Consider the following 9,284-nt stretch of genomic DNA (forward strand, 5'->3'; position numbering starts at 1 on the left):
ATAGATACCAGGGTAATAAAATTGATCATAATACATTGCTACCAAGGGAATGCATAGCTCAATACCCAATTAAGGCCATGGCCCCATGTAGCGAGCCACAGCCAAAAAGCACTGGGGAAAAGAAGGTAGTGAAAACGCATCATGTTTTTTCCTGCAGCGTGTTGCCGCTCTAATACCTATACGGAAAATACCAACGTCTTTGTAGGTGTAATTGCCATGCTGCAATTTTTGAAAACGTTTGTGTTTTTGAAATCGTAACGTTTCCGCTGTAGATTTTTCTTCTGCAATGTGTGGATAGGATTTGCCAGACTCTTATCCACTTTGCAGGTAATGTAAAATGCAGGTTTTTTTTTTTTTTGCCGCGTCCCAACGTAACGAAACCCAGCCAAAAAAACCCCAGCCTAAAGCTATAGCGCCAAGTTGAAAAAACGCAGAATGTTAGTTATACCTGCGGAAATGCTGGCGGTTTGCCTATAGGTTTTATAAGGGAAGATAACCTAAAGTGAAAAACTCAGCAAAAACGCAATAAAAAATGCTGCTGAAAAAATGCATTTTTAGCTGCGATCCACACCATGGGGCCTTAGCCTAAAATTCAAACAGGGATTTTGTGCTAAATCCGGTAATGGTATCTCTCAGATTTCTAATTCCCCAGAAGGGATCTCTTCAACTTCTAATCACCCAGTCTAAATGGAATCTCTCCCTAATGGTCCATTCACACGGAGGAAAATGGCGCTTTATTTGGCGCAGAATTTTCCACGCTGAAAATAAAGCCTCTCGTTAATTTCAATGGGTTCCGCTATCTTTTTTTTTCCAGTAATGGAATTTTACGCTATATTCTGGGTTTTAGAACCCAGAGTATAATAATTGGAGACTTAGGGGAAGATACAAACAACATAAGATACAAAAAACACTGTTACTTACCTCTCCATGGCTCTGATGCAGTCCCTGCTGATGTCGGCCATCTTCAATGACGTACGGGACGTCACGTGACCTGGGCCTGTGTCGCGATGCATAAGGACGCAGGCTCTAGCCAAGTGAAGTTTGGGACGTCACTCAAGTAGGCCTGAAGCCTGCCTGGAGCCTGGGGAGTTAAGTAACTGTGTTTTTTATGTTCTCTTACCTCCCCTGGGCCTCCGATCATTATACTCAGGGGTCTGAAAAGAACCAGAATCGGTATGTAAATAGGGCCCGGTAATGACTTATTTTTTTAAAAAAACTGCAGCGGCTGTCGCCGAGCCTTCTAATGTCCCGGGCCCTGTGGCAGCCGCTACCGCTGCTACCCCGGTTACGACCCTGGTCCTTTCAAAGTTGAGATGTATGTAGCTATGTACATTGTATAGCAGCTAGTTTTAACTAACCAGATCATAGAGAACTACAAACTCAGATACAGAGGATCAAAGTACTAAGAGCTGCTGAATATAGGTCATGGAATGACCAGAAATACTGTTGCTCCTCATGTACACACAAAAAATCAAATCAAATGACAGGTACAATTTAATTATGCCACCATGCTTGCTGTGTCTGCTTAAGCAGCTATAATAGTAGAAATAATATTTTAGTTTTAAACTAAGATACAGTGCTTGAGAATAAGGATCCCTTCCACATGTGAAGTGCTGGTGACACTACAATGCACATGAAAAATAGGTTTACATAGTGCTTGTTTCACAAAAATGCATGTTAAAAAAAGCTATTTTCTGTACCATTAATGATAAAACATTAATACTAACATTTACCCAATCCAGAAATTCAAAAAAAAATAAAAATACGCTTTTGACATTAGCAGGGAACATATAGATCTGAACATCTAACTTTTTATCAATATGTTTGGTGACTGGCAAAGTTTAATGTGATCCAAATACACTCTTGGACTTCACACAAGCATTTTTTTCAGAGTTTTGAAATGCTTAAAGAGGACCTTTCATCAGATCAGGCACATGCAGTTTTATATACTGCTGGAAAGCTGACAGTGCGCTGAATTCAGCGCACTGTCGGCTTTCCCGATCTGTGCCCGGTGTAAAGCGCTATCGGTCCCGGGACCGTAGCGCTTTGGTGTCAGAAGGGCGTTTCTGACTGTTAGCCAGGAACGTCCTTCTGCCTCGTGGCGCCTATCGCGCTGTACTGTGGAGCGGGGAGGAACTCGTCTATGGACGAGATGTGTGAGCAGAGGGAGGGGGCCCGATTTGATGAAAGGTCCTCTTTAAAAAATACCCAGCTTTTTAGGCTTGCGTTTATTTTGTAATTTTTAACTCATCTTTTCTATCTGATGTTTCTCACAGATTTTTTTAGTGTAATCAATTTTTATTACGTTTGTAAAAGTTAACACATTTAAGAATGTAACAGAGTCAACAAACACTTAAAGACAGGCCATCAACCTGCACAATAAGGTATAAGCTAAAAGAACAAGGTGCTCTTGGGGGTAATTCCGCACAGTATGTCTCAGATGGAAAGACCAGTAGGACAGGAAGGATGGACAACAAACAATGCGTGTGACACTTGAAAAGGGATCTGTATGCTATCTGTTTTACCCTTGGCTCACATCTGCGTTGGTAATCCATTCGAGGGAATTCGCATGGGGACCCCCCCCAACGGAATACTGAACGCATTTGCAAGCAGTGTGCAGTGAAAGCACACGGACCCCATAGACTTAATGGGGTCTGTGTGCTAGTCGCGAAAACTCTGCACAAGTCATGCGGACAGGAAAGTAGATTGTGAAGTACTTTCCTGTCCACATGTTTCCTGTGGAGATCTGGTGGCAAGCACATGGACCCCATTATAGTCTATGGGGATCTGTGTGCTTTCACTGAACACCTGTTAGGGAATTGCTTAGATGACAGTAGCCCCCAGTAGCTGCTGGAGGAAGGGGCACAAGAGACAGTGAGCCCTAAGGTGATGCCCCCCACATTTGCCAGGCCCTATCCTATGTAATAGGTGGCAACTTGGAGATGATCCCTACCTATATATGTGACAAACAAAACGCAGACAAGACAAACAACAACAAAGGGAGGTCAGCTAGCCAGGGTTCGGTCACAGTCGAGCAATGCAGTGTCAAATTGAAGTCCAAAAGAATAGTCAATAGGAAAAGCCAGGTCAGGATTAAGAATACAAGTAAATTAACAGCAAGAGAAAGCCAGCAAGCACGAGGCAATAACAGGCCCCAGTGTGAATGTGAGCCAAGACGAAATAGGGGCGGAAGAACCTGCCCTGGACCTGACAGGAAGGCAGGCTGTCAATCACAGGGCAAGACCAAATTTAACTACTTCGTGGACTGAGGCAGACAAGGGCAGAAGAGGGGTGTGGTGCAAATTCAATTACAGAACTAGAGCCGTGTTCACACAGTGCAACTAAAAACTCCAAGCAAAGACCTAAACTGCACACACCTCCTGCACCGCCGCATGCGAGCAGAGGGTGGCGCAGTGACCTGAACAGGCAGAAATTTTACAACACTGCTTACAAATCCATTCAGGGGGTCCCCATGCAGACTCCCATGAACAGATTACTGATGCAGATATGAATGAGGCCTTATACAAATGTGAAAAACAAATTAACAACAAACAGCACATGACCAAAAAATTAGAAAGATTGTGTGCTGTCCATGATTAACTAAAAGCAGATGTGTAAATAAGTCCTAAGGATACATGCATACAAACATATGAATGCACGGGTCTATGATAAAATGGCAGGGACCGCACACGGACAATATCCATTGCCGTCCATGCCATCTGCCATTCATTTCATTAAAGAGCTCAGGCCGCAATACACACAGGAATAGTACCTGATAATAGCTGACATATGTAAGGGGCAATAAGATAATAATGACACAATAAAAACACAGCCAGCACACTGAGAACGAACATGTTCATGTGCATGGAGCCTATATGGTAAACACAGTAAATATACGTTATTGCATGGCATGTAAATTATATAGGAAAAATTATTTAGAATCTATGGTGAGATTCCGTAAGCTCTTTAACCATATATGGAAGGAAGAGAAGGGTGATGCCAATGTACTGAGATTTTCAGGCCTTGAGTTTGTTTCCCCTTTGAAAAATGGAGGTGGTTGGCATAGGATTTTGTATAAGCAAAGTGGTTCCTCAGATCTAATGTTCTAGGTTCCCTGAGTTCAATGATAAAGTAGATATGAGCAGTTGCCTGGGACATTTTTTCCCAGATTTTTTTTTGTTAGGTTGGGGTTTTATGTACTATTGTACAGTAAGTACTACCTTTTCCAAAACAAGCAATAATTTGACATTTAATGAACCTACATTTTATTGTATTGAATTATCTATTTAAAGGGGTATTCACATGTACAGAACCATTTTTAAATTTGCAGAAAACTAAAAGTTAAACATTTTTGCAAATATAAGTAATTAAGCATTTTGCAGAGTTTTAAAGATTTTCTATATAGATTTCTATAGATTTTTAAATATCTTGATCGGTTGCCAGTGGATACAACCATGAATGCAGGATCTTGCTAAGGTCATAAAATCAGCAATGATTTCCATATTGTGGTCAGGATATCTTCTCATATGTGTAGTGTCCCTGCGTGATTTCCCAGCTACAATAAGAAAATCATGGCTGAGTTTTTGACAAGTCCCAGACCATAGAAAGTTTCTACATTGGTGGTCGTATCCATTGGCAACCGATCAAGACAACAGACTGTTACTACTAAGATGGCCAGAGAAAATCTTTAAAACGCTGCAGAATTTTTAGCTACTTATATTTGCAAAAATGTTTAACTTTTAATTATCTGCAAATATACAGTAGATATGATTATGTACATGGGAATACCCCTTTAAGATTGGATGCACATATTAGTGGTAGTGCCTTGAGCATAGATGTTTGGTCTGTGGGGAGCTTTACTGCTGTCTTCTGCTGTTTTGTCTGGTTTAAATAAAGTCTGAAGACACATCTTTCTCTCGCTCCCCCTTGGTGGACATTTTAAGATATAAAATAAAATATGAAGTTAGAAGGAGTGTTGAATGCTACCTTTCCTTTTTGTCTCTTTGAAAGCTTTATAAGAATATTCTTGTTGTCTTGAGCACCACTTAATCTTCTCTGACACTTTTGATGGGAGATTGTGAAATGTAGACAGTGCCACCTTATTTTAATGTTGGTTATTTCAGTGTTAAAGGGTTTATCAAGTTCCTGATGGATGGCGTATCCATAAACTAGGTCATCAATATTAGATCTGCAGGGACCCAGACACCCGCACATTGGCTGGCCTGGGACTGGGCAGCTCCCTTGTTGCTCACTTGTTGTATGATATGTACTGGTCGGTTTTGATATTGTAGCGCTGACCCATAGACTGTCAGACCTTTGCAGATCATCTATTAATGACCTATTTTAAGGGTAAGCCATCGGTATTAGAAGTTGGATAACCTCTGTATTGTAATACAATGGCCTATTCAGTTTACACAGACGGATAGACTTTCAGGGTGCTTTCACTGATTAAATGGTATTCAGTCCAAAACAAGGAAATGGTTAAAAATAATATAATTTTAATAATCTATTGAGGATGGGTCAGGATTCCTTCCAATAATGAAACACAGGAGCAGAGTCAATCCTTATAAAAAAGGAAAACCACTATAATATCAGTCTAACTTTAATTAAAAAGATTTCAGATATTCAGTCCATATTTGTTTGGCTATTGTTAAAATAAATTAATTACTCCACTGCTCATACATAATTTAATAAATGTGAATTAGCATCTATTCATATACAGTTTTAGATGATGCCATTTGCCAGCCATCCAATTACAAGCTTGGCTCTTCTATTACATCCAGCTGAATAGCAGGAGATATGGGACAATATGCCTGATATGAGGATATTGTTCCTGTGACGGGTGCCAGGCTTTTTAATAGAGCTGTTCAGCTCAGCAGAGGACACTGTGGTGTAGCCCTCTCCTGGAAACTAATAATGTGCTTTGCTGAGGTGAGATATTATCTGTTAATGAATGAGAGAAGGTTCCATGCGGCTTTGATGGCACAGGCCTTTCTGTTAAGTCATTCCGCAAGATAGGATCTCATCCTTCATAATCAGTCACTGACAAATCCTTGTAAAGAAGGGAAGAGGAGGGGGTAGAAGGGATTTAGTTGAACATCAGCCCTGAACCATCTTGAATATCACATAGCGCAGAGCTATATTTAAGAAAAGTGTACAATTTTATTGTTTAACACATTTGATTCTTTTTTTTTTTTTAGGGCGGTTAGTAAGTGGGAGTTAGAGTGCATGGGCATGTGAAGTAGTTGCCATGGTTACCAATCAGGATACCCCCACAATTTTTGGGATGCCTGTGACAAAGTGGTTGATAGTTATGGCTACTCTGTGTTTTTTTTTTTTTTTTAAAAACCCTCTCCCAGTTTGTGTTAAGCTCTGCTCACATCGAGTTTCCCCTTTATGATATCTGAATGCACGTTCCACATCTAAAGTCCTGTGGCCAAAAGGTCCGAATGTAAAAATAAAAATGTGTGCCAGGCTGTTTCATAAACGGGCCCACCCTTCACCACCACTTTCACATACTTCCCATCCTTCAGAGGACAGTAAGACAGATTAGTGTGGCAATATGCATAGTGTGCCACAGAAATATTTTTTTAGTTTTAAGCTGTGCCTCTAACCCCACCCATGTTCCCTCTGACCCTGCACATTCCTATTATGCCCCACTGTGTCCTAAAACATTAATAATGCCCTTCAATTTATAGCATACAGTGATAATGTCTCCATCACAGGACATAATGTCTCTTATGTGACCCCTCCAAGGAATTATGGCCGCTCAGTGGCCCCCATACACTATAATGACCAATCACACACTCAGATTTCCCAACAGTGGCCCCATATCATATATTATCCACTCAGTGGCCATAACACATTAAAACATCCCATCAATGGCCCATTGCACATTAGGATGACGTCTTAGTGTTCCTTCACACATCAAGACATTACCATACTGGCACATTAAGATGCGCCACCAGTGACCATTATACATTTAGATGTCCCCTGTAATAAATGGCCTGACTGGCTCTAGGTATGCCTGAACTATCAAGAGGCTTAGGTCTCTTAATGGAGAATCTATGACAGTCATGAACTGTATAACTAAGCCAAGAAAATTGGTGTTAGTTATGATAAATATGTTGTCCTGAGGCGTCACCGCCTCACTCTGTCTGGTTCTTTGCTCTATTCCACCTACATTCATGGAGAGTGGCAAACTTGGTGCTGTATGGAGGATGTGGCACATCTTCGAGTCAATAAAGAGTTTTGTACTAAAGATGTACCACGTTGTCACCCATCCAAACCAGAAAGCTGACATAAATGGGTTGGTAAATTTCCATGGCGTCTTAAAGGGGTTGTCCCATCACAAGGATCCTATCTATACTGCTTGTTAATGTGGATGTAAGACGTTTCCTAAATACATTGCTTCAGCAAAACTGCTTTGTTTGTCCACTATCTTACTTTATTCAATTCATTGTTGACACAGCCCTGACTTATCTGCTCAAAAGTCAAGTGATGTATCTGCCTGCTCTCAGGGGGGAGGGAGGAGGGGCTAAGTGCACGGGAGCGAGCCTGTGTTTCTAGCTATTCCTGTGTCTACACCACGTGACCTAGCTCCCTGCTCTCAGATAGGGGAGAGGAGCTGCTTTCATTTCTGTACTCCTCTTCTGTTCTCCCAGTTATCAGGCTAGCTATCTCAATTGTGTTTATTATGGCAGAGACAGGCAGTCTCTGTATGTAACACAGAATAGAGTTGCTGCCGCCTGTACTTCATCGTTCAATATGGGTGGACGGAGCTACACACTAATTTGGGGGCGGAGCTAAACGACAGGTTGCATGTGAAACCTCGCCCACCAAATGATGCAAGAAACCAGGAAGAAAGAAGATTTTACAGCAGTGAAGACTGGTGAGTATGCGACGTGGGAATACCCCTTTAAGTATGGACAGGAAGTTACAGTGATTTACAATGAGACTCTAATAGAAAAGGATACAGAAATAGACTTCTTGCCAACACATAAGAAACTGCCAGTTGAAGAGTTTTACTGGTCACATGACATAACTGAGGACAAAAAGTAGACGCTGAGCCATCATGTACTCGTAATGTACTTGTCTAACAGGCCAGAGAACTAATAATTTACTGTGTGGAGTAGAGATGAGCGAACACTAAAATGTTCGAGGTTCGAAATTCGATTCGAACAGCCGCTCAATGTTCGTGTGTTCGAACGGGTTTCGAACCCCATTATAGTCTATGGGGAACAGATACTCGTTAAGGGGGAAACCCAAATCCGTGTCTGGAGGGTCACCAAGTCCACTAAGACAACCCAGGAAATGATGCCAACACCTCTGGAATGACACTGGGACAGCAGGGGAAGCATGTCTGGGGGCATCTAACACACCAAAGACCCTCTATTACCCCAACATCACAGCCTAACAACTACACACTTTACACACTCAATACCACCTCTCTGACAGTAGGAAAACACCTTGAAACATGTGTATTTGGCACTTGCAGTGAGGAGAGCTTGTCACCAGCAGTGAATTTGGCCCTTGTAGTAAGTTGAGGTTGGCACCAACATTTGTTTTGAAAATCAGGGTGGATTGAGCCTCTAACCAGCAGAGTTTGGGCAAATTCATGGTGGAGGGAGCCTCTAAAAACCCCAGTTTGGACCAATTCATGGTGGAGGGAGCCTCTAAAAACCCCAGTTTGGACCAATTCATGGTGGAGGGAGCCTCTAAAAAACCCAGTTTGGACCAATTCATGGTGGAGGGAGCCTCTAAAAACCCCAGTTTGGACCAATTCATGGTGGAGGGAGCCTCTAAAAACCCCAGTTTGGACCAATTCATGGTGGAGGGAGCCTCTAAACAGCCCAGTTTGGACCAATTCATGGTGGAGGGAGCCTCTAAAAACCCCAGTTTGGACCAATTCATGGTGGAGGGAGCCTCTAAAAACCCCAGTTTGGACCAATTCATGATGGAGGGAGCCTCTAAACAGCCCAGTTTGGGCAAATTCATGGTGGAGGGAGCCTCTAAAAACCCCCAGTTTGGACCAATTCATGGTGGAGGGAGCCTCTAAAAACCCCAGTTTGGACCAATTCATGGTGGAGGGAGCCTCTAAAAACCCCAGTTTGGACCAATTCATGGTGGAGGGAGCCTCTAAACAGCCCAGTTTGGGCAAATTCATGGTGGAGGGAGCCTCTAAAAACCCCAGTTTGGACCAATTCATGGTGGAGGGAGCCTCTAAACAGCCCAGTTTGGACCAATTCATGGTGGAGGGAGCCTCTAAAAACCCCAGTTTGGAC

The sequence above is a fragment of the Leptodactylus fuscus genome, chromosome 6, assembly GCF_031893055.1.
Source record: "Leptodactylus fuscus isolate aLepFus1 chromosome 6, aLepFus1.hap2, whole genome shotgun sequence".
Lineage (NCBI taxonomy): Eukaryota > Metazoa > Chordata > Amphibia > Anura > Leptodactylidae > Leptodactylus > Leptodactylus fuscus.